The 24218-nt window shown below is 38.8% G+C and overlaps 1 long non-coding RNA gene across 2 annotated transcripts in view; it reads right to left on the bottom strand.

Moving 5' to 3' along the window:
- Nucleotides 1-23975, bottom strand: part of LOC125963518 (uncharacterized) — a 127691-nt gene extending 103716 nt beyond the window's left edge. For both annotated transcript variants that reach the window (XR_007475566.1, XR_007475565.1), the window contains exon 1: nucleotides 22962-23975. This is a non-coding gene — a long non-coding RNA (uncharacterized LOC125963518). The remainder of the gene's footprint in view (nucleotides 1-22961) is intronic.
- Between the last annotated feature and the right edge of the window lie 243 nt (nucleotides 23976-24218).

Raw genomic sequence — 24218 nt, 5'->3', positions numbered from 1 at the left:
TTCTTTTCCAATTTGGATTACTTTTATTTCTATTTCTTCTCTGATTGCTGTGGCTAGGACCTCCAAAACTATGTTGAATAATAGTGGTGAGAGTGGACATCCTTGTCTTGTTCCTGATCTTAGAGGAAATGCTTTCAGTTTTTTTACCATTGAGAATGATGTTTGCTGTGGGCTTGTCGTATATGGTCTTTATTATGTTGAGGTAGCTTCCCTCTATGCCCCCTTTCTGGAGAGTTTTTATCATAAATGGGTGTTGAATTTTGTCAAAAGCTTTTTCTGCATCTGTTGAGATGATCATATGGTTTTTATTCTTCAGTTTGTTAAAATGGTGTATCACATTGATTGATTTGCATATACTGAAGAATCCCTGCGTCCCTGGGATAAATCCCACTTGATCATGGTGTACGATCCTTTTAATGTGTTGCTGGATTCTGTTTGCGAGTATTTTGTTGAGGATTTTTGCATCTATATTCATCAGTGTTATTGGTCTGTAATTTTCTTTTTTTGTAGTATCTTTGTCTGGTGATGGTGCCCTCATAGAATGAGTTTGGGAGTGTTCCTTTTCTGCAATTTTTTGGAAGAGTTTGAGAAGGATGGGGTTAGCTCTTCTCTAAATGTTTTATAGAATTCACCTGTGAAGCCATCTGGTCCTGGACTTTTGTTTGTTGGAGGATTTTTAATCACAGTTTCAATTTCATTACTTGTGATTGGTCTGTTCATATTTTCTATTTCTTCCTGGTTCAGTCTTGGAAGGTTATACATTTCTAAGAATTTGTCAATTTCTTCCAGGTTGTCCATTTTACTGGCATAGAATTATTTGTAGTAGTTTCTTAGGATGATTTGTACTTCTGTGGTGTCTGTTGTAACTTCTCCTTTTCCATTTCTAATTTTATTGATTTGAGTCCTCTCCCTATTTTTCTTGATGAGTCTGGCTAATGGTTTATCAATTTGGTTTATCTTCTCAAAGAACCAGCTTTTAGTGTTATTGATCTTTGCTGTTGTTTTCTTTGTTTCTATTTCATTTATTTTGCTCTGATCTTTATGATTTTTTTCCTTCTGCTAACTTTGGGTTTTGTTTTCTCTTCTTTCTCTACTTCCTTTATGTGTAAGAACAAATTGTTTATTGGGGATTTTTGTTTCTTGAGGTAGGCTTGTATTGCCGTAAACTTCCCTCTTAGAATTGCTTTTGCTGCATCCCATAGGTTTTGGATCATTGTGTTTCCATTGTCATTTGCTCTAGGTATTTTTTTATTTCCTCTTTGATTTCTTCAGTGATCTGTTGGTTATTTAGTAAAGTATTGTTTAGCCTCCATGTGTTTGTGTTTTTTACATTTTTTTCCCTGTAACTGATTTCTAATCTCATAGTGTTGTGGTCAGAAAAGATGCTTGATATGATTCCAATTTACTTAAATTTACTGAGGCTTGATTTGTGACCCAAGATGTGATCTATCCTGGAGAATGTTCAGTGCACACTTGAGAAGAAAGTGTAATCTGCTGTTTTTGGATGGAATGTCCTATAAATATCAATTAAATCTATCTGTTTCCTTATTAATTTTCTGTTTGGATGATCTGTCCATTGGTGTAAGTGAGGTGTTAAAGTTCCCCACTATTATTGTGTTACTGTCGATTTCCTCTTTTATAGCTGTTAGCAGTTGTCTTATGTATTGAGGTGCTCCTATGTTGGGTGCATATATATTTATAATTGTTGTATCTTCTTCTTGGATTGATGCTTTGATCATTATGTAGTATCCTTCCTTGTCCCTTGTAACATTCTTTATTTTAAAGTCTATTTTATCTGATATGAGTATTGCTACTCCAGCTTTCTTTTGATTTCCATTTGCATGGAATATCTTTTTCCATTCCCTCACTTTCAGTCTGCATGTGTCCCTAGGTCTGATGTGGGTCTCTTGTAGACAGCATATAGATGGGTCTTGTTTTTGTATTCATTCTGCAAGCCTGTGTCTTTTGGTTGGAGCATTTACTCCATTCACGTTTAAGGTAATTATCGATATATATGTTCCTATTACCATTTTCTTAATTGTTATAGGTTTGTTATTGCAGGTCCTTTTCTTCTCCTATATTTCCCACTTAGAGAAGTTCCTTTAGCATTTGTTGTAGAGCTGGTTTGGTGGTGCTGAATTCTCTTACCTTTTGCTTGTCTGTAAAGCTTTTGATTTCTCCATCAAATCTGAATGAGATCCTTGCCAGGTAGAGTAATCTTGCTTGTAACTTCTTCCCTTTCATCACTTTAAATATATCATGCCACTCCCTTCTGGCTTGTAGAGTTTCTGCTGAGAAATCAGCTGTTAACCTTACGGGAGTTCCCTTTAACCTTATGGGAGTTCCCTTGTATGTTATTTGTCGTTTTTCCCTTTTTGCTTTCAATGATTTTTCTTTGACTTTAATTTTTGTCAATTTGATTACTATGTGTCTCAGCATGTTTCTCCTTGGGTTTATCCTGCCTGGGACTCTCTGTGCTTCCTGCAATTGGGTGGCTATTTCCTTTCCCATGTTAGGGAAGTTTTCGACTATAATCTCTTCAAATACTTTCTCGGGTCCATTCTCTCTCTCTTCTCCTTCTGGGACCCCTATAATGCAAATGTTGTTGCATTTAATGTTGTCCCAGAGGTCTCTTAGGCTGTCTTAATTTCTTTTCATTCTTTTCTCTTTATTCTGTTCCCCGGCAGTGAATTCCATCATTCTGTCTTCCAGGTCACTTATCCGTTCTTCTGCCTCAGTTATTCTGCTATTGATTCCTTCTAGTGTATTTTTCACTTCAGTTATTGTATTGTTCATCTCTGTTCATCTAGGTCTTTGTTAAACATTTCTTGCATCTTCTTGATCTTTGTCTCCATTCTTTTTCCAAGGTGCTGGATCACCTTCCCTATCATTATTCTGAATTCCTAGTCTGGACGGTTGCCTATCTCCACTTTATTTAGTTGTTTTTCTGGGGATTTATCTTGTTCCTTCATCTGGTACATAGCCCTCTGCCTTTTCATCTTGTCTATCTTTCTGTGAATGTGGTTTTTGTTCCACAGGCTGCAGGATTGTAGTTCTTCTTGCTTCTGCTGTCTGCCCTCTGGTGGATGAGGCTATCTAAGAGGCTTGTGCAAGTTTCCTGATGGGAGGAACTGGTGGTGGGTAGAGCTGGCTGTTGCTCTAGTAGGCAGAGCTCAGTAAAACTTTAATCTGCTTGTTTGCTGATGGGTGAGGCTGGGTTCCCTCCCTGTTGGTTGTTTTGCCTGATGTGACCCAACACTGGAGCCTACCCAGCTCTTTGGTGGGGCTAATAGCATACTCTGGGAGAGCTCACGCCAAGGAGTACTTCCCAGACCTTCTGCTGCCAGTGTCCTTGTTCTCACGGTGAGACATAGCCACACCCCACCTCTGCAGGAGACCCTCCAATACTAGCAGGTAGGTCTGGTTCAGTCTCCTACGGGGTCACTGCTCCTTCCCCTGGTTCCCAATGTGCACACTATTTTGTGTATGCCCTCCAAGAATGGAGTCTGTTTCCCCCAAGTCCTGTTGAAATCCTGCAATCAAATTCTGCTAGTCTTCAAAATCTGATTCTCCAGGAATTCCTCCTCCTGTTGCTGGAGTCCCAGGTTGGGAAGCCTGTCATGGGGCTCAGAACCTTCAATCCAGTTGGTGGACTTCTGTGGTATAAGTGTTCTCCAGTTTGTGAGTCACCCACCCAGCAGTTATGGGATTTGATTTTATTGTGATTGCATCCCTCCTACCATCTCATTGTGGCTTCTCCTTTGTCTTTAGATGTGGGGTATCTTTTTTGGTGCGTTCCAGTGTCTTCCTGTCAACGATTGTTCAGCAGTTAGTTGTGATTCTGGTGCTCTCGCAAGAGGGAGTGAGCGCACGTCCTTCTAGTCTGCCATCTTGAACCAGTGTCTCGAGGCCTAAGATATTTCTAATGTAAGTCATTAGCCTTTGTATATCTAATTGATCCCTTGTTTCATAACTTCTGGATACTTGAATTTCTGCACATCCAATTTATTAGTATACAGAATCATATTTGTCTTGATATGATTTCAACTTTGTGGGAAATTTTAATCTGAAAACCTAACTTAATGAAATTATGACTTCAAATATAATAAGAAATTGCAACAATTATCTCTGTGTGTTTGCTCCCACTGTCCCCTCCCAGTGCTGCTGTGTTAAGATAAATTATTTGAGCAATTGAAATATTCAGAGCTACAAAGGAAAATTTTATAGGTGAAGATAAAATAGCATTTGCAATATGACAACTATTAAAGCTCTGGCCTGCAGATTGCTGGCAAATAGTCTATTCTCTAGCTTGTCAAAACAACCCATTTTCCAAGCATGTTCAGAGCTTGCCGAGATCTTCAATTATACCAAAATGTCAGGTACTGGAAAAACAAAAATATTTTGAAAATGATCTGCAATGTACATTGTTTTGTTGAAAACCTAATCAAATGGGGCCAACCTGTCAATGTCAAGAAATGCCCTTTGGCTACAAGGGGTAGGATGCAGACCTGGCCACCCGCTCACCAGATGCAGGAAATGAATTTAAAGTACGTTGGTCATTTGTCCCAAGATAAAGAACAATTGCCAAATATTTTATCCCAATTTGTCAGCCCTGCTCTGTTCCAGTGAATTCCATCAATCCAAGGCCAGTCACACTGTTTATTCTCTCCAGAACAATAAGGTTAACCCAATAGGTTTATTTGTTTAAGTCATCTGGTGAATTCTTCTAAATTATGTCTTGTTTCTAGTACAGCTTTCATTTTGCATTCATGTAAGCTTTTGCTGCAGCTGCTTGAGGAGAAAAGGAAAGAAGGCTCTTGTGGAGCAATGAAAAGAGAATACATTTTTAAATTTTCCTTTCTTTCTCCTAAAATTAGCACCTGGCATATGGAATATTCAGCAGGTGGCTCAGCAGGGACAGGCTTATTGTTTTTCATACCTGCCACTGAGATGTTTGACATTTGGCTTGCTAAGGAACAAGACTTTTGAGGCCATCACTCTCTCTCTCTCTGTGTGTGTGTGTGTGTGTGTGTGTGTGTGTGTGTGTGTGTGTGTGTATGAGTATATGCTTGTGCTGTGGGCATGCTGAGGAACAGCTCATAGAGGTCTCTTGGAGGAGAGAGTACACGAGACAGCCGCTATTAACAAAATAATACAATTAAGAAAAATTAAATACTAAAGAAGGGAGTATGTTTGCCCACATTCTATACTTTTATAGTTGAATAACTAATTCAAATCCTACTAGTGTTAGAGAATAGGAAACTACTTTGTGACTTAAAGAACTCCAGGAATTACACTTTATAATATAAAAGGAATACTCTTTGAATATTATTTGGAGACCCAATTTAAAGTTCACTGAGGTAACTTCCCCCAGTTGTATGAAAAGCAGTCACTGAATTAGCATTCCACAAACATTTATAAACACAGCAGTTTGTGTCATGCACTATTTTAGGCAATGGAGCTTTAAAGAAAAAAGTAAAGTTTCAAATTTGAAGGAAATTTAGGTAGTATAATAAACTAACCATGGATATGGGCAATGGGAGAGATAGAAGAATTTCAGATAATCTCTCAGTTTCTGGCTTGATGCCTAGGTGAATGATTGAATCATTAATGGTGCCTGACAAAAACCACCAACTGCTTATCTAATAGCCACTCTACAAATTTTGTCTAATAAGACATAATGATACAAAACATAAGCAGATATCTTAGCAGGGAGCATCCATGAATATTCTCTAAAGTACACTGACTCAGCAGGGTGGCAAGCACTTTTTCTTTACCTTCCTTCTTTCTGCCTGTTTGGAGCACCAGCAGCCAGTTTGTGACCATGAGGTAACTTGAAGATAGACACTTTGTGATAAAAGATTGTAGAAGAAAAATATGGATTCCTGATAATTGGTGAGTCACCATGTTAGTCCTGGGTTGCCTAATTCTGAAGTTTTATTTTGATAGAAAAATAAATATTTATCTTATTTAAGCTACAATTATTTCAGGTTCTGTCACTAGCCATTGAAACTAATCCTGACTGATACTTCATTACAGAAAAACAAGTTACTTGGGGCTTTTTTGGTAGGTGGCAGGGTTAAGAGAAAGTTCAGCTTTGGATGTGTTATATGTGAGGTGCTGGTGGAACACCCAGAAACACTTGGAAACCCAAGCTAGAGATATAGACTTGGTATTGATCCAAGTGGGAGGCTAACGTCTACAGCTTATCATTTTCACTCAGTGATTCTTAATTTTCTTCAGATCATGCCTATGGTAAGAACTTTCTGTTTTTCATTTCTGAGCATTTAACTTGCACTTTACCTTGAATACAATAAAGGCAATCTTTATTTTGCATGGCAATGCAGAACCAAAAAAATGAGCATGCAAGATGAAATTATGCAAAGTGATTTAAATAATGGAAAAATTATGATTGCTTCATGAGTTTTAAAATTTTTGTGAAATTTTAAAACTCTGTCAGTTATACATGTACAGAGAACAGAAAAAATAGTAAAGCTATTATTTACTTAGAATATTGGAATTTAAGGCACTAGAAACATTGAGAATTAAAGTGTTTTATTTGTTAAAAATGTATCGAGTATTTTCAACACTGCTTGCCTTCTTCTTGCTGATAACTTACTGTATAGGGAGCGAAGATCTTTCGTATGCCCTAGTGAATTGTCATACTCCTTCCTAAGTTTGGATCAACTTCCAACATTTTATCCTTTGCACATTCATATTGTGAAATATCTCCAAAAGTTCCCTTAACGTGGAGGTTGTTTGGCCTGTATTACTTCTGGGACATCTTCATCCTTTTTGTCACAACTGCTTTCCTTCTTTATGTTGATAAATGTGCCTTCACTAAGTTCCTCTGGCAGCATATGTAGAGTCCCTCAAATGGTGACAGTGTCAACATTCCCACTGTCAGCTATTTATTCTATAATTCCATTTATGTTTGATACAAAATTCACTTCCAGCAATGTCACTTTGGGTTATTTGCTGTACTTTCATCTCTGTTGGCCAATTCTCTCTTCTGATTGTCCATTTTTGTAAAATGTCATGTGGATTTATCACTTGGAGACAAGATGGTAACACAACTACACACTTTTGCTCTATCTGTGAACTGAATAACAGATGCAGAGTGACCAGTCACTGACAGACTGAAGTAAGTGGCGTGATTGGTCACTGATCATGGTGTGCATCTGTTATTTACATAGTGATTTGTGGACTGAAGAGCTAGCAACAAAGTTTGTACTTTATGCAATTACTGGACTGAACTGAACCATGGTAACTGAAATGTGAACTGTGATGTTGGAGGACTAGGTTATTTAACTAAACCATGGTAACAGGAAATCGTGCATGTCAGAACTATGCAAAGTGAGGCCTGTCTTCCTAGGATCAAGTTCAGCACTGGTGAGTAATATCTAGATATGTTCATGTAACATTCATTCTCTCCTTTTCATACCTGCTCCTTCTACTCATGTTTTAGCCATATCATTTTTATTAGTATTACTTCCAGAGAGTGATAAGGGGAATTTTCAATGCATCCTAAATCAGTTTTGCAACTGATAGTTTTGATATATTGGCTAAAATGGGGAGGGAGGGCTTAAATTATCCTTAATCATATATTTTCCAGCCTGTTCTTATATCCTATAACCATGGACTGCTGAATTAACATGGCTGTAATAATGTTTTGTCATAAAGAATTTTTTTATAACAGATTGTGTTATTAGACATTTTTACTAATCAGAATTATCTTTTTACTCATTCATTCAGTAAATATGTGCTACACACTGTACCATGTGCTTGGAATATTTGTATCAGTGAATAAAAGAGGCAATAATCCTCGCCTCTGTGGTGCTCACATTTTAATGGTAGTTGTGATGGGGTGGAACATGAGGCAATAATAAAGCCTGCTAGTGTTGTAGTGCTGTCAAGTTATGACAAGGTTATAAATGGAAAAAATAGAGATATTTAAGAGCATACTTTAAAAAAGTATAACTTTGACCAGATGATCAAAATTAATACCACTAACACAGTGATATTATGGACACCATGTATCTCTAGACACAATACCCTATGAAGGACAAAATATCATTATGTAATATTCTGGCCAGATATGTATAATTTGAATCTAATCATGAGGAAATATCAGATAAATCCCAAATAATGAACACTCTATACAAAAGGAAGTATTCTCCAAAAATGTCAGTGTCATAAATGCTGAAGTTTTTTGTTTCTTTTTTTTAAATCTCAATTTTAGTGCTTTTTATTGCCAAGAATTCTTAGTTTTACCAAAGGATAATTATTCACATTTCTGTATCTGTAGCAAATTTTGACTCATTTATTTACGAAATATCTTAAGCACTCATTTTGATACTGTTCTGGCTACTTTCTTAGCTTGGATCATCTAGGAAACAGAGTCTGAGCAAGTTTTAGGACTAGCACTTCATTGAGAGGTCTGTAATCTGAGGACATCAAGAGTGAGGATATAAGCAAAGGAGGCAGAAAAGGAGGGAAAATAAATTTAAGGATGCATTACTGAACTGGCCACAGTTTCATGAAGAGGGATAGTGAAGATGTCTCTGGGAAAACCAAATGTAGAAAAGAGCCTGAAACAAAGCTTATTTTTAACACTTTATTTACTTTATACCACATTTGATCATTCAGTGCTTCACTGAGCATCTGCTGGTTTGATATCAGAATACTACTGAGAGTTTATCCCTAATTCACGATCTCATGGATATCTCTACATCCTGTGTTGAGTTTTTCTGTAGAGAAGTCCTTTCAAGTGCAAAGGATCTTCCACCTTCCTCTTTATTAAGGAGAGCCAAGTGGGCAGTTGAGGTTCCATTTCTATACAGGAGAAGCTTAATGGTTGGAAGTAGGTCTTAGACCTTGCACTCTACATGGAATGACAGCTAGTTTCTTGACTTCTCCTGAGTTAAGCCTTTATGATATTTACTTTTAAAACTGTTATAAATCTTAAAAATAATACTAACTAGTGAATATAACAAAAAAGAAACAGATACAGAGAACAAGCTAGTGGTTACCAGTGGGGAAAGGAAGGGGGGAGGGTCAAGATAGGGCTGGGGATTAAGAGGTATAAACTACTATGTATAAAATAAATAAGCTGTAAGGATATATTGTATAGCACAGGGAACATAGCAAATATTTTATAATAACTATAAATGGAGTATAACCCTTAAAAATTGTGAGTCACTATGTTGTACACCTGAAACATATAATATTTAAACTATGCCAATAAAAATTTAATTAATTAATTATTTTAAAAAGAAAACTGCTATAGACTTATATTCAGGTGAAAGTAAAAAAAAACTAATTCTAAAGCCAAGTAGAAAAATGTGAGGGTGTTAATATGTTTTGGGGATACCCTGAGCCCACTTCCCTTCACTGGCTAAAAAGGCCAGTTTTAAGCAAAATGGTAGCATAGTGAAAGAATTTCTTTTTGCTCTTCTTCCACTCTCCTCTTTCACCATGTCTCTTCCCCTACCCCCAAAATACACAAGTGTCTGGAAAACTCATGCTGCTCCTTGCCTGTCTGTGGCACTCTACCCCCCGCCCCCAGCTTGCCCTTTCCAGATAGTGCCTTTTACTCTTAACCTCCTGTAGGAGTTTGATAGGGCTGTCACCACAAAATACCATGGACTGGGTGGCTTAAACAACAGAAATTTATTTTCTCACAGTTCTGGAGACTAGAAATCTGAAACCAAGATGCCAGTAGGGCTCATGTCTGGTGAGAGCTCTCCCCTTGGGTTGCAGGGTGCTCATATGGCCTCTCTTTGGTGAGTGCATGAGGATGGTGGTGGAGGGTGAAGAGCAGTTCTCTGGTATCTCTTCTATATGGACACTAATCCTATCAGATCAGAACCCCACCCTTACGACCTCATTTAACCTTAATTACCTCCTTAGATGCCCCATCTCTAAATACAGACACACTAGGAGTTAGGGTTTCAGTATGCGAATTTTGGAGGGACACAAATAAACACCCCCATCCTAAATCTTCCCTCAAACCTTACCTTCCCCTAGCATAACCCTTAGAGACTTGTTTTTTGCTAGGTGTCTATTGTGATGAACTAATCTGGGCTCACAGCCTAGTTCTGCTCTTACAGAGGGAGTCACACAGGAAAGTATATAGACTCTTATTCTTTGGAGAATATCAGTTTGAAAAAAGCATTTCATTAATTATCAAACCATCAAGCACTGCTGCCCATGTCCAGCCCTCCACCCTAGCATTTGCTATATGTGGCCTCAGGGACCCAGATACTTGGTGCCTAGGCATCTTTTTTTCCATTTCTGGCATATATTGTTGGATTTTTTGTTATTAATTGTATCAATGATGTTCAAAGAAGAAACTACACATAAGAATGGGAACAAAGACATGGAAATTGAACATTCTAGATTTAATTTCCAGTTCCACAAATAATCTATGAATAATCCCAGAAAGAAGGTAATAATAAGTCTTATACTATGGTGACTTGTGAAGATAACTAAGATTTATTTATTATTTCAAAAGAGTTTGTGCCAGTTATCAATCTATTCCCTCTCAGCTCTAAATTCACCCTTCAGTACCTGCTCTGCAACATTTCTCCCTTACAATGAGCACATGTTAAACTTTATCTATAAAGAGCACAGGAGGGACATTGCAGGAGGAAGAGAGCTTCTCTTCCTGGTTCCTGATTGTTGCATACTGCTTTTTCTAGTTCCTGCTGCACCATCTATTAGTGGTGCAAATGTGTGGGGAGAGACTTCAGGCTCTACTCCAACCGCCCACAGTCCCTCAGCAACCTTGCAGACCCCAGCTCAGGTCTAGTGACCACCTCAGCGTTGTCCTTCCAATGCACACACCATGCACTCTGAGCCTCATGCTCACAACAAGGCCTCAACTCCCTCTAAGCCCAGCAGCCTTGGCTCACATGCACTGGGAAGGGAGACCACTTAGGATGTTCTCCCAGTAGACTAGGCAAGATATAATGACATCTTTTAACTAGGGCTATTGAAGTAGAGATGTCCCCTGCATCGTCAGGCAGACTCTCAACCACTGCGCCACCAGGGAAGCCCTGGTACTGTATTTTTTAACTTCAGCTGTTGGTTTGTCAGCATATTGGAAAGCACAGGTAGAAATTGATGACATTTGAGACATTTTTATTTCCAGGCATTTATACCAGCTATTATTACCATTTGATTTCCAGGTCTTGCCCTGATAAATTCACACTGATTAAGTGAAAATCAGCCTGGGAACTGTAAGGATGGGTAGGGTCAGGTTCCTCATGGCAGTGAGTTCTTGGCTGGACTCAAGCTCTCCCATCACTCTTTGCCCCACCTTGCTTCTCCCAACACTGATCACACATTAATTGAGCTCCTTTCCTTGCTCTATTTTTCTTCCCCAAAGCTATCATTATGTCTCATTCTATTATGCTATTTATTTTCTTATCTTTTTATTACCTGTCCTACCTCACTCCCATGTAGTATAAAGCTCTATAAAGTCATAGACTTCACTTGTTTTATTCACCCCTACTGTATCTGCTACCCCTGTACCAGAGGCACCTACAAAGTACCCAATCTTGTTGAACAAATTAACTTGTCAGAAGTTAGCTTGGTTGAAACTGGAAAAATCACATAGTGCAAAAATTAGTTCATTTCCTCCTCAAAATTAAGAGGAGTATATTATGTAATGAATATAATTATTATAATAAATACACACAATATACTTGTGTGTCAGCACAAGTTACCACTAAGTTTTTTAAGAGATAGTATGCACTTCAGGGAGTTATCAATTCACAGATTACTCAGGCCTCTGTCATTGTCTCTGAGGCTGGACAGTTTGGAAGGGATATGTCTCTTCCATTTATATTTTCACCCTCGGTATGAGATCAGAAAAAGAGGACAAATATGGTAAAGGAACATCTGAAGGCCAGCTCTAGGGGCACTAAATTAGGAATGACCTTCACAGACATCACAGATCCATCATATTCCCATTCTCATTCATTCATTCTCTGTCTGTCTGTCTCTCTTTCTTTCTCTAAGTTCTGACTTCCCTTGGCCAACTAAAAACTCACCCTATCCCTAATTTGCCTTCATTGCAGTATATCTTTCTCACTCCAGAATATGCTCTTAACCAATATGCCAATTTATAAAGTGTATTAAGCACATCAACCTATAGTTTGTTGCAGATGCTGCATTTTTCCCCCCTGGATTCTATTTGTCTTTTAATTTTGTTTAATTGCCTCCAGTACAGGAGTTGGAACTAAATAAAAATGTTAGCTCCAATTTCTCCCTCCCTTAAAACATACATGAAGTAAGCATATACTTCAGATCAAGCACAATGCTGGGTACTGGAGATACAAAAATTAACAAAATACAATCTTTTTCTCAATGGGCTGACTCTTGCCTGGATGATAGCAGTGCTGATACTGATGCAGATAAAGTAACTTTTTGTTTTTTCCTGAACCTTCCTTCCTTGTCTCTGTCCTCAGGGGAAAGTAGAGGCTTGTTCACTTCTATCACTTCTCAAAGATGACCAACAGTATGTTTTCTAAATTTTATTATTACTTTATTATACAGTTTATATTAACTATATATTTGTGTACAGACATCTTCAAGGGTTAACTATGGAGCTTCTTTATATAAAGACTCAAAGTCTGACAGTAATTGCATCGCAGTGGCCTGCTTTTAGTTTTGGGAACATTCCAAGCTTTTTCTTCTTCAAAGCCTTGTTAATGCTCTTAGTATGTATGAGGCTCTGCTGGAATGATCTTCCCTTGGCTCTCAGGCACAGTTAGCTCTTCCAACATGAGGCCACCATAACCACCTGACATAACAGCCAATGCCACCACTATCCCCTATCATAAGACTCATTTGTTTCTTTCATATTTAACACAATTTTTAGTCATTTCAGTAGCTTGTTTTCATGTGGATTGTTTCCCTCACTAGACTGTGAGTCAAATCCTTGTCTGTCTTGTCCACAGCCATATCCCCAATGTCTAGCAGAGTGCCTGGCATATAATAGTTGTTGAGTAAATATTTGTCAGATAACAGGAAAAGTAAGGAGGAAGAGAGCAAAGGGGGAGGAAAGGAGGGACAGAGAAAGAAACCTCCCCAACCTTCAATCATCTTGTACTTCTTCTGAACTCCTAAAGGGTCTACTGTCTAGTAATCTTCAAAACACTTTGCTCATTTACCTCCTAAAATAATGTATTTAAATGATATATGCCCTCACACATGTTTAAATTGACATCTAAAATTTGTAGTCATAAGTTGAAACAAATGCAAAGGATAAACATCCTACATATTGTAAATATTAGCATTTAAAATAAATCTATTACATGATATTCTTTGAAATGTATCCAATGGGACCTAAATACAATAGAGATTTCATATCTACCACCATCCATTTTAAAAAGGCACAAAGGGACTTCCCTGGTGGTGCAGTGGTTAAGAATCCGCCTGGCAACGCAGGAGACACAGGTTCAATCCCTGGTCCAGGAAGATCGCATATGCTACAGAGCAACTAAGCCCGTGCGTTACAACTACTGAGCCTGCACTCTAGAGCCCGTGAGCCACAACTACTGAGGCCGCATGCCACAACTACTGAAGCCTGTGTGCCTAGAGCCCATGCTCCACAACAAGAGAAGCCACCACAGTGAGAAGCCCACACACCACAACAAAGAGTAGCCCCCACTCACCACAACTAGAGAAAGCCCATGCGCAGCAACGAAGACCCAACACAGCCAAAAATAAATAAATAAAATAAATTTATTAAAAATAAATAAAAAGGTAAAAAGATTCAGCCATACCACTCCTAGACATCCTAGACTTCTCTCCTAGAGAGAAACTGGTATAGAGGTCCTCCACAGGATATGTACAAGAATATTCATAACAACTTTATCAATAATAATTAAAAGCTGAAGAGAAATCAACTAACTGTTCCTCAGCAGTAGAATGGGTAAATAAATTATGGTACGTACAAGCATACATACACAGAGATATTATACAGCAATGGTTCTCAAACATTTTGGTCTCAGGACCCCTTTATACTCTTAAAACTTAATCGAGGACACTAAATTGTTTTAGTCTATTTGGGTGTTTCTTAATCGAGGACACTAAATTGTTTTAGTCTATTTGGGTGTTTCTATTTGTCATATTAAAAATTAAGACCAAGAGATTTTTTAAATTTTGTATTAATTTATTTTTAAAATAAAAGTAACAACATGGATAAATCTTGAAAACATTATGCTAGTGAAACAATCCAGACACAAACGGAAAAATATTGTTCCATGTATAGGAGGTACCTAGAGTAGTCAGATTCATAGAGACAGATTATCAAATGGCATTGCCATGGGCTCAGGGGAGAGGCAAATGGAGAGCTTTTGTTTAATGTTAAAGAGTTTCTGTTTGGGAAGATAAAAAAAGTTCTGGAAGAGAATGGTGGTGACAGTTGCACACAATGTGAATGTACTTAAGGCCACTTAACTATACACCTAAAAATGGTTAAAATGGTAAATTTTATGTTATGTAGATTTTACCACAATTAAAAAGTAACAATAATAAATCCATTACATATTAATGTACATAATTTTACGACAACTGTATTTTCTAAACAAAAATATTAATAAGAAGAAATGGCATTACTTTAGATTTTGCAAATCTCTTTAAGTCTGGCTTAATAGAGGACAGCTGGATTCTAATATCTGCTTCTGTTTTCAGTCAGTCATAATATGTTATTTGGTTGAAGTATATGAAGAAAATTTGGCCTCACAAACACATATAGTGGAAAAGAGAAGGATTATTCCAGTAGCCTTTTCAGAAAATTGCAAACAGTCTTCTTTAATACTACATCAAAACTTGGTAAGTGTGGGCTTCCCTGGTGGTGCAGTGTTTAAGAATCCGCCTGCCAATGCAGGGGACACAGGTTCGAGCCTGGTCCAGGAAGATCCCACATGCCACGTACCAACTAAGCCCATGTGCCACAACTACTGAGCCTGCGCTCTAGAGCCCACGAGCCACAACTACTGAGCCTGTGTGCCACAACTACTGAAGCCTGTGCGCCTAGAGCCCGTGCTCCAGAACAAGAGAAGCCACTGCAATGAGAAGCCCGCGCACTGCAACGAAGAGTAGCCCCTGCTCACTGCAACTAGAGAAAGCCCACACACAGCAACAAAGACCCAAAGCAGCCAAAAATAAAATTAATTAATTAATTAATTTAAAAAAAAACTTGATAAGTGGTAGTTTCTTAAAATATTGGTTCGCCAAAATATTCCAAATACTGACACACTTCATGGTATAGCAGAAAAGTCACATTTGTTAATATCACCACCAATCTCAACAGAAATGTCATGAAGTACTGGGAGGATGTTAAGTGAATATAAACATTCCAAATTTCTAATTTTTGTCTGGAAATGCAAATTTTAACAATGTCCACAAATACAGTCAGTTGTTTGCCTTGCAGGAGCAGGCTCACAAAATTTTTTTTGACAAAATACCCGCCAAATATCTAAGTCTGAGTAATCATACTTTGTTCTTGGTTCTTTTAGGTAAAAATGGTGTTCTATGGAAAAGCGACCATTTCAGTTCACAACTCAATTGCACGAGTGCTTTCTCCTGAGACAATCATCATACATACATACACAGAAGTAATTTATGTGTACTTCCCATTTAATCACAAAGAATATTAAGAAGACATGCACTAATCTCAGCAACACAGGAACAAAAGGGAACTTCGTCAACCTGATAAAAGACTAGTAAATTTACTAGTTATTCCTAGTATCATAATTAATGATAAAAGACTCCCTCCAAAGACTGAAAACAAGGCAAGGATATCTGCTTTCCTTGCTTCTACTCAATACTGTACTCAAGAATCTAGTCATGGGCTTCCCTTGTGGCGCAGTGGTTGGGAGTCCGCCTGCCGATGCAGGGGACGCGGGTTCGTGCCCTGGTCCGGGAGGATCCCGCATGCCACGGAGCGGCTGGGCCCGTGGGCCATGGCCGCTGGGCCTGCCTGCCCGGAGCCTGTGCTCCGCGGCAGGAGAGGCCGCAGCAGTGAGAGGTCCGCGTACCGCAAAAAAAAAAAAAAAGAATCTAGTCAGTGTAGTAGGAGAAGAAAAAGAAAAAAAAGCATATGAACTGGACAGGAAAAAAAAACTGTCTTTATTTTGTCTGTTTGTCTTTGTCACAGATGACATAATTATATACATTAAAAATTTTCAGAAAGATCTACGAAAAGCCTGCTAGAATTAATAAGTGGGTTTAGCAGGTTCACAGGATACCATGCTAATATATAAAAATATATGCAATTAACAACTGAAAGTTGAAATGTAAATAACAATATAATTTTCAAAAAATATAAAGTACTTAAAAATAAATCCAACAAAATTTGTGCAAGATTTCTATCCTGAAAACTGCAATATATCCACGAGAGAAACTTAAGAAGATGTAAATGAACAAAGAGATATACCATGTTCATGGATCTAAAGATTTAATATTGTTAAGGTGGCAATTTTCCCCAAACAAGTGTATGCATTCGATGCACTCTCAATCAAAATCCCAGCCTTTTTATAGAAAATGACAAACTACCTTTAAATTATATACAGAAAAGCCAAGCATCCATAATAACCAAATGAATTTTGATTTTTTTCTTCTTCAGTTCTTTAAAATAGGCATGACTGTTTAAAACAAGAGTTTAAAACAAAGAGGCTGTCAGCATGGATCTTAAGACATTAGAAAAATAATAAGAGAACACTATGAACAACATTATGCCAACAAATTCAACAACATAGATGAAAAAGACAAATTTCTTAAAATACACATTGTATCAAAATATATACAAGGAAAAGCAGAAAATCTAATAGGCTTACATCTAATAACCACATTGAATTTATTATGAAAAACCTTCCCCAAAAGAAAACTCCAGGGCCAGACAGTTTCAATGGTGAAAACACCAGTTATACAAATGTTTTTCAGAAAAGAGAGGAGAGAACACTATTCACCTCATCTTATGAGGCCAAGTGTTATGGGCTAAATTGCATCCCCCAGAAAATTAATATGTTGAACTCCCAACCCTCATTACCTCATAATATAACCATATTTGGAAATAAGGTCCTTACAGAGGTGATTAAGTTAAAGTGATACTGTTAGGGTAGGGCTCTAATTTAATATGACTGTTGCCCCTAAAAGAACAGGGAGTGGCACCAGGGGCATGTGCTGGCACAGAGAAAAGGCCATCTGAGGACACAGAATGAAGGCAGCCATCTGCAAGCCAAGGAGAGAGGCTAATGAGAAACCAAACCTGCCCACAACTTGATCTTGGACTTCTAGCCTCCAGAAGTGTGAGAAAAGAAATTTCTGTTGTTTAAGACACCCAGTCTGTGGTATTCTGTTATGGCAATCTTAGCAAACTAATACACCAACATAAGCATAATACCAAAACCTGACAAAGATGGTATAAAAAACTATAGATTAATATCTTTCATGGATACAGAGGCAAAATCCTTAACAAAACACGAGCAGACCAAGTCAATAGTATAAAAAAAGAATAAAGCTTCAAGACTAAGTAGGATTTATCCCAGTAACACAAGATTAGTTTAAGATTTTAAAATCAATTGTTAATTCACTATAGTAACAGACAAAAGGAGAAAACCTATATGATCATTTTAATAGATACGGAAAAAGCATTGAAAAAATCCAACATTTATTCCTGATAAAAACTTCCAGCAAACCAAACATAATATGGAACTTCCTCAAATGAATATATGGCATCTATAGCATAATTAATGGTGAAAGATAGAATTGTTTCCTCTACAATGAGAACAAGGCAAATATACCATTATAACTACTTCTGTTCAACATTGTACTAGAGGTCCTAGTCATTGTAAGAAGGAAAGAAAAAGAAATAAATGACACTAAGATAAAAAAGACGTAAATTGTCTCTATTTGCAAATTATATGATTATTAATGTTAAAAATCACAGGGAGTCTAGAAAACAGTTACTAGAACCCATAATTAAATTTAGCAAGGTCATAGGATACAGGGTTCATATAGAAGAATCTGCTAAAAGTAAACATTAAAGATATATCCTTATATCCTAACAGCAAACTTGGAAAATGAAATTTTAAAAGCCATTCCATTTACAATAGCACCAAAAAATTATGAATAAGTCTAACAAAAGATCTTTATATTGGAAACTGCAAAACACAGTTAAAAGAAAGTAAAAAATATCTAAATAAAAGAGAGATATACAACCTTCATGGATCAGAGGATTCAATATTGTTAACATAACAATTCTCCCCAAACTGTGGTATTGGTGAAAGGATAGACATATAGATCAATGAAACTGAATACAAAGTAAGAAACAGAGTGTGCACACACACACATGTGTTGGGGGGGGGGCAGGAGGGAGTGTTTTGACAAAACTGCCAAGTTAATTTAATGGAGAAAGGGAGAAAGAGTAGTCTTTCCAATAAGTAGTACTGTAACAACTGGATATTAGGTATCCATATATTTTTTTAAAAAGCAGGGGGACTATCAATCCTAAAGTCACACCATATGCCAAAGTTAATTCAAAATGGATCATAGTCCTACCTGTAAAACCTAAAACCATAAAACTTATAGAAAAGAGTAGCATAGAAAATATTTATGTCCTTGGGTTAAGCAAAGATATTTCAGAAAGACATAAAGAGTATGAATCTAAGGAAAAAATAGTCATGCCAAGGTGCCAGGAGTTTTAACCATCATTGCTTTTGTACCATCAACAAAAATGTCAACACACTGAAAAAGGCAAATAAATAAAACCCTAAATGATTATGAAAATAATTTTGACCCATGGAACCCCCAGAAAACTCTCAGGTACCCCCTCCAGGAGTTCTCAGACCCCACTTTGAGAATAGCTATTTTGCAATAATTAAAAAGAATGAACTCTGATGTATGCAACAATGGATGCATCATACAGACATAATGCTGAACAAAAGAAGCCTGGAACAAAGGAGAACATGCCATATAATTACAATTACACAACTACAGTAAGAACAGGCTACAGGCTACAGTACTCTATAGTGTATGAAGTCAGAATAATGGTTAACTCTGGAGTCAAGGAAGAAGGAGATTAACTGAGAAAGGTCATGATGGGAGGGCATCACCTATATCTTGATTTAGGTGGTGGTCTGTGTATGTTACTGTATGGATGTTATACCTCAATAAAAATACAAAAAGAAGTAATATAAACAAGTCCTTCTTTAACAGTTTTATGTCTTTCTTTTTCCCCTTGAACTTATATTTCAATTCCACTTCCTTACAGAATATTATCCTAATGAAATAGATTTCTATATTTTAAAGTCTTTTATTAAACATCCTCTAACATTTCTATGCAATATTCCTAGGCATATTCTCAAGTAGGTCAATTTTAAGGAGGAATTCAAAGTGCAGCTAAGAATCCGGAAATTCTAGTTTGAAGATAATGGATGATAACATTCATTTGGCATTTCATACCTTAATTGTTAAGTATATTTTTATCTGTGTATGCCTTGTTTCACTAGAAGGTTAGTTCCTTAAAGGCAGGGATGAATCTCGAGTCTTCCATAGCAAAGGACCTGGCATGGAGTAGTTGATGGCTCATTGATTTATTTTCTCATTCATTCAGGCAACAAAGATTTCTTTAGCATTTATGTGTAGGGTACTTGCTAGGCCCTAGACGTATAATAATGGGTAGATGCAGGGCTCAATAAATTCCTGTTGGTAACTGATTGATAATTATCAGCTACATTTTAGAAAGCGTGTAATTCTCTTTTCTTCTGAACTCAAGTGCAGGTGCACTACAGGTCTGATTAACCCTGTCATAAAAATGGGGACACCAAGACACAGAAATTAATTAACTGCCTCACTTAGGGTCATGCACTTTGTCATGGCTTGAGTAAGGATTAAAACCATTACAGGTTTTTTCCTGGACTGAGGTGCTATGGGAATTCATTCAGATTGACTGGAGTTCATATTTCATTTAAATGCTCTCATTTCACTTGTGCTATATCCACCTTCCCTAACTCATATTTCAGGACCTGCAGTCTGAATCAGTTTACTTCCACTTCAGACACTGTCAAGATAAATTAGACACTGAGGGTCCATGGCATCCTCTGAAGCAGAAGTGCTATTAGTAGAAAATATATAAGCAGGTTTATTTTCAATATAGTGTAGCACTTTTTTGGAGAATGTATTTTCTACTATAAATGAAGTAGGAATAACAAACCTGAATGAATTTTGAAAACATTTAAAATTTGATTTTTACTATACATCCTCAGGCAAGCATAGCCAAAGGAAGGTAAGCAACAGTAAATAAATTTTTATCTCTGACATTGCATCTCCAAACCATTCTGCTGAATAAGATCTGGCAGGTCCCTGACTGTGAGCAGAGATAGGGTAACAACTCTGATGATACATAAACTTGTATCAGATACAGCCTCCATTTTTGCTGTAATCATCCATCTATAGCCTAGCCTGTTCAGCTGATGAGGCATGTTATTAATAAAGCCTACTGTACCATAAGTGCCTTGCCCTATGTGGTATTTATATTGTTGGAAACTGTAATTGTCTGAAACAATGGCCTCTGTGAAAAGATGTGATATGTTTTGAGCTGTGTAAAGATCAAAATAATTTAGACTAATAATGGTAGCTGTTTGTGAAGGATTAAAACATGGGTTATGCTGCAGAGTTAATGACTCGGCCTTGCTTTCAACGTTTTACTTCCATTCTGGTCCCTGTGAGATAACCTGGAATTTCATGCCAAGTTTCCCCACCAGAATGTAAACTCATTGAAGGCAAGGAACTCTGACTTATTCACCAGCATCTTCCCAGCACATAACACAATACTTGGAAAAGAGTCAACACTGAATATTTGTTAAATGAAATAAATGAATGAATATGAGTATAGGGAAGAAATGGAACACGTTTCAGGTTCAAGCCATTATCAGAGTTCCTGCAGGTTGTGACTTGGAATAGTAGAGTGGGACCCAATCTCCAGGAGATCAGTACTAATGGGGAGGGAGAAGGTGAAATGGAAGCAGTCTGAAACCGAGTAGCTGAGGATACCACGTGGCACTCACAGATTGCTGAGCCAGACATAAAAGTTCTGGGTAAAGAACCCTGCTGGGAAAGAAGAAGCTTGCCCTAGTTCCTCACCTCTCCACCCTCACCTGATAGGATTTAGATGAGTTCTTGCATCTTTCAACCTGGATTCTCCTGAGACAACAAAAGGGGCTTCAGATCTCCTCTAATTCTCACTAATGGAGTGCTAGGTAGAACAGCCTGCAAGTGATGGCTTGTGGCTTAGGGACCACTGTGAGTGGCTAGGATAAGAGCAAGGTCTTAGATAGATAGCTAGACGGAGGGCCAAGTCTTGAAATGGAGCCAGATTACCTCTCCATTGAACTAGTAAAGACAAAATATGAAGGAAGATTTAAAAATTTAGAAGTAATGAAGGAGAGTAGATACAAAAACATTTTGAAGTAGAGAAAAAGAAAAATGAAGGAAACTTTTGAGACCTAAGCCGCAACCACTTTTCCTAATTTCTTTCCTTGCAAAATCTGATATTGTTTGCATTACACCCTCCTGCATGCTCATGGAAGGTAATTTCCCTTCCCAGTATGCAGGGTAGATTATGTTTGGCCTCACAGCATGCGAGGTAGATTATGTTTGGCATCGTTCTTTCAACAAGTAATTAGTTTAGGATGTGTGTTTGACACAAGTCTGCCCAATGGGACTCAGTTCTACTAGAGGCCTCTAGGAAAGGTTAACCTTCCTTTATTATGAAAGAGACAGAGACAGAAAGAAAGAAGTGGGAGACAATATCCCTCTTTGTTGGATTCCCTTGACTGCATTTGATGCCAAGAAATGCTGAAGATATGATGCTGCCTTGAAGGGAGATAGCAGGAGAAATTACCATTGTCTGAGGATGCCAGAGTAGAAAGAAGAAATCTAGTTGGGGCCTCAGCGACATACTTGAGTTACTCAATTAACCAGTAAAGGAACCACCTTCCTCCAAACTTCTTATTTGATGGGATAATAAATTCCTTATTTTTCAAAAGCTACCTCCAGTCTGGTTTTCTGTTGCTTGCACTTACATTGATAGCTTGACTTTTCTAATAAAGGTGAGAGCATGTGTTATGAATGTGAAATGCGGGACTTGAAAAGTTTGAAACAGATATTTCAGCTTTTACCCATAGCCTCCATCTTCTTATCCCTTCCCCACTACTACTGGACTCAGACAAGGGCCAGGAGACACAGGACTGGATGTAAAGGGACCTCTCCCTTCTCAAGACTTAGTCTTTGTTTCCGGCTCAAGCTCAGTGTGTTTGACTCTTCCTGAGGACATGTTCTGTCTCAGGAAGCTCCTCATTCACTCCAGTAAACAAGCTTCTGGCGCCCTGCCCCATCAGTTCCTCAGACATACCCAGGTGTGTCTGAACCCCAAGCCACAGCTTAGGCTCAAGTGGGGAGCAACAAGCACAGCACCCTTCTGTACCAATATCTAGCAAGGCTTTGTGGCCCTTGAGCAGAAACAGAATTAAAATGGTCAAGACTTAATGATGGGAACTGGCACAGGTATGGGATAAGGTCTGAATGCAGGAGTTAGCATTGACCCTTGAACAATACAGGTTTGAACTGCAAGGCACCACTTAATACGAGGATTTTTTTCAATAAACATACAGAACTCTTATGAAGACCACACAGCACCAAGCTTAGAACTCCGCATCTACAGTTAGTGTCAATACATGTATATTAAGTTTAATTTAATGAGCAGGTTGTGGGTTGAAGGTCCAACGGTTTCCTTTTACAGACTCTTCTGTTCAGAGAGTGTCTTTCAACTACCACCACCTTCCCCCACAAAACAAAACCTTCAATGTTTTTACCTCAGTTATCTAAGTTTATTTTAATAATATACTTTGAAATTGGAAGTGGTAGAATAGTTTTATTTAACTTACCAGGAAGAAATCGAAGACACAAAGAGATGATGTGACTTGGCCACGGTCCCAGAGGGCATGCGTGGCAGAGCTAGGATGGTCTCTAAGTCCCTGGGGGCTCTCAAGCCATTGTTCTGATGTCCCTGTATGTAATTGTTTTGACAGCAATTTCCCTGGTTCTCTCACTAGCCTGCTAATCACGCACGTCAATCACATGCAGGAACGCCATGGGCCTAGGGTCAGCCACAGTCTCAGGAGGACGTAATTCAAAAGAGAAAACAAGGCACCACAGAGCACTTTCTCCTTCCAGCATGTATGTCAGTTGTGGCCTCATGAGTCTGACAATGTGTGCAGGAGAGGATGTTGTTTTCTTTCCCCCCAGAGGGAGAAAGGCTATATCAAGTGTTCTGACCACAGCTGAAAACCAAGTGAGAAATCCAGCAGTTTAAAGTCCTCTGACTAGAGAACACTCAATGATATGGGAAGAGTTCTCCACCCAACCTCTAAAGAATCAGGAGGGCTGTCCTCTTTCTTCCTCCTCAACGACAGTCTCCGTAGTTTCACTCCAGTCTTTTAAGCGACCCTGAGGGTGGTGAGGCTTAATGTGAACCTTGACACAGATGGTTCACACTAATTACTCTTCTCCTGCAGACCACTCGGCCGTCCTTCCTCATTTCACTTTCACTTTGGCGAGCAGCACCGAGGGGCCCAGAAGCCACGGTCCAGGCCCAGTCCTGGGAAAAGGCCCCGAGGAGCCGCGCGCGTGGAGCCGGGAGGGCGGGGCGGGAAGGGGAGCGTGCGCGGGGGTGAGGCTGTTCGTGTGAGGCGTGGATCCTGGAATGCGCGTGTACGCGGCCCGCGAGCACCGCCCGCGCAGCGCCGATTGGCCGGGGGCGCGCGGCGGGGGAAACCCTTGGCTAATCTCCTGCCACTCAGCCGGGTCGACTTCGAATCCGGACCTCAGCGCCCGCGCGGAAGGACAAATAGTCCCGGCGGCGGTGCCGCGTGCCCCTCCAAGGCTGTGCTTACCCCGCCCGGGGCTGCGGCGGCCCAGAGGCCCGGGCGGCGGGGGAGGGGCGTCCTCCGCGGCTCCTCGACCCCCGCCCCCTCCTCGCGACCAGACGGGTGGATTGCGCTCCCTTGGGAAACGTAATTGGATTCCGGGCTCCCTCCAGTCGGGATCAGCGGAAATCGGAGGCTGAGCCTGCAGTGGGAGGGGTGGGTGGGGAGAAACCGCCGGGGAGGGAAACTTGGTGAAAACACCACTATGCCTTGAAG

The sequence above is a fragment of the Orcinus orca genome, chromosome 2 (genome assembly GCF_937001465.1).
Source record: "Orcinus orca chromosome 2, mOrcOrc1.1, whole genome shotgun sequence".
NCBI classification, from domain to species: Eukaryota; Metazoa; Chordata; class Mammalia; order Artiodactyla; family Delphinidae; genus Orcinus; species Orcinus orca.
Note: the sequence above shows the minus strand (reverse complement) of the source record. Positions and strands in the feature narration are given on the sequence as shown.